Source organism: Saccopteryx bilineata, chromosome X, assembly GCF_036850765.1.
Source record: "Saccopteryx bilineata isolate mSacBil1 chromosome X, mSacBil1_pri_phased_curated, whole genome shotgun sequence".
Taxonomy (NCBI): domain Eukaryota; kingdom Metazoa; phylum Chordata; class Mammalia; order Chiroptera; family Emballonuridae; genus Saccopteryx; species Saccopteryx bilineata.
The window spans coordinates 88,062,529-88,064,839 of NC_089502.1; the positions used below are offsets into that span (position 1 = coordinate 88,062,529).

Below are 2,311 nucleotides of genomic sequence, written 5' to 3' on the forward strand. Positions count from 1 at the left end.
TTGCATTCAATAGACACTACTAAGATAAAAGTGCTTCTGCAAAAGGGGCAGGTTAAACGAGGGAGGTAATATGAATATTCTTTAGAAAAACTCAAACCCATCTGCTTATCAATACCCAAAAGACTGAGGAGGCCACAAAGGGCACAATTTGGTCCATGGAACACTGAGTGGAAGAGGCAGCTAGTGTGAGAAGGCACCTTCACTGCCTGACTCCTGGAAACAATTATCCATCCTTCTCTGCTGGGGGAGCATCAAAGATCCATGCTGCCTTCTTACAAAGCAGAGAGAACCAGTAGATCTGGGGAGCAATAAGGACGGCATTGGCCACATTACAGAAGAAAGGGATCCTGAATGGCACTTGAAGCAGGTATAGTTTCTGCTGTCGGTCAGTACATGAAGGGGAAAAGAAGGATCCAACAGCAAAAGAAAGTGGTCATCATGAGGATTCCATTCACCTTGTACAGAATGGTGTGCTGCTGCTTTAGCTAAATCAGAATTCTGCCCAGTGACATAAATGGAGTGCTCAGTTCTGCAGTGACGATGCAGCCAACAAAGAAGTCCTCCAGCTCTCCCTGAAGTCTCTGTGCAACTGGTACAAGGACCAACAGAATGACCATGTGGTGCGTGATTATGAGGCAGTTTTTATTAAGAAGTTTCAGAAAATGGTGAGGGAGTGTTTGCAGTTCTGTTCGCTGGTTCGGTACCATTCACAGATGTACATGGCATAAGTGTCATAGACCATATATGGGATCAAAAACCATACATATTCTCGGGAAAGCCAGTGTCTGTCGCTGATCACGTTTCTACAGTAGTAGATGATGATGATCCCTGACCCGGTGGCCAACACAGCCTGTGCTGAAGAAACCCGCCTGGTGCTGATCATCACGCAGTAGCATTCAGTCCATTCAGGCCACGCGCAGTGCAGCCCTCAGGTGCAGAGCGCGAAGAGCCCCGGGAAGAAGAGTGAGCCCGAGGCTAGCGTCAGCAGCATGGGTGCTCAGGGCTTAGGGCTTAGTTGGGCACCCTAGGCGTGGCTCAGGTCCGCTCCACTCGGCTGCCGCCATTCATATTTTTTAAGTTTAGACAAATGTCCTAAAATCCTGGAATCCTTTTTTTAATAATAAAAATATCTGAAATATTAATGTATTTTGTACATAATCAAGCATCAATTTTTGAAAAAAATGATTCAAAAGATTGAAGGTGAACACATTTCAGCTATGGAAGTTAGTCTTTTGAATGACTTTATCCTTCAATATAAATCTCATTTTGAAGAATAGTTTCTTCCTTTTTTTAAATTAATTTTAATGGGGTGACATTGATAAATCAGGGTACATATGTTCAGAGAGAACATCTCCAGGTTATTTTGACATTTGATTATGCTGCATTTTTATCACTCAAAGTCAAATGGTCTTCCATCAACTTCTATCTGGTTTTCGTTGTGCCCCTCCCCTCCCCCAACCCCCTCCCTCTCCTCCCCCACACCCCGTAACCACAACACTCTTGTCCATGTCTCTGAGTCTCATTTTTATGTCCCACCTATGTATGGAATCATATAGTTCTTAGATTTTTTTTTATTTACTGATTTCGCTCAGTATAATGTTATCAAGGTCCATCCACATTGTTGTAAATGATCCGATGTCATCATTTCTTATAGCTGAGTAGTATTCCATAATATATATGTACCAAGCTTTTTAATCCAATCGTCCACTGATGGACACTTGGACTGTTTCCAGATCTTCGCTATTGTAAACAATACTGCCATAAACATGGGGGTGCATTTCTACTTTTCAAATAGTGCTATGGTGTTCTTAGGGTATATTCCTAAAACTGGGATAGCTGGGTCAAAAGGTAGTTTGATTTTTAATTTTTTGAGGAATCTCCATACTGTTTTCCACAGTGGCTGCACCAGTCTGCATTCCCACCAGCAGTGCAGGAGGGCTCCCTTTTCTCCACATCCTTGCCAGCACTTATTCTGTATTTTGTTGATGAGTGCCATTCTACCTGGTATGTGATATCTCATTGTGGTTTTAATTTGCATTTATCTAATGATTAGTGATGTTGAGCATTTTTTCATATGCCTATTGGCCATCTGTGTGTTCTCTTTGGAGAAGTGTCTATTCATTCCTTTCGCCCATATTTGGATTGGATTGTTTGTCTTCCTGGTATTGAGTTTTACAAGTTCTTTATAAATTTTTGTTATTAACCCCTTATCAGAAGTATTGTCAAATATATTCTCCCATTGTGTAGTTTGTCTTTTTATTCTGTTCTTACTGTCTTTAGCTGTGCAAAAGCTTTTTAGTTTGATATAGTC

At 41.5% G+C, this 2,311-nt stretch overlaps 1 pseudogene; it reads right to left on the minus strand.

The window, feature by feature from the left end:
• Positions 1-223: 223 nt before the first annotated feature.
• On the minus strand, positions 224-991 carry LOC136317517 (TLC domain-containing protein 3A-like; annotated as a pseudogene).
• Positions 992-2,311: the final 1,320 nt, after the last annotated feature.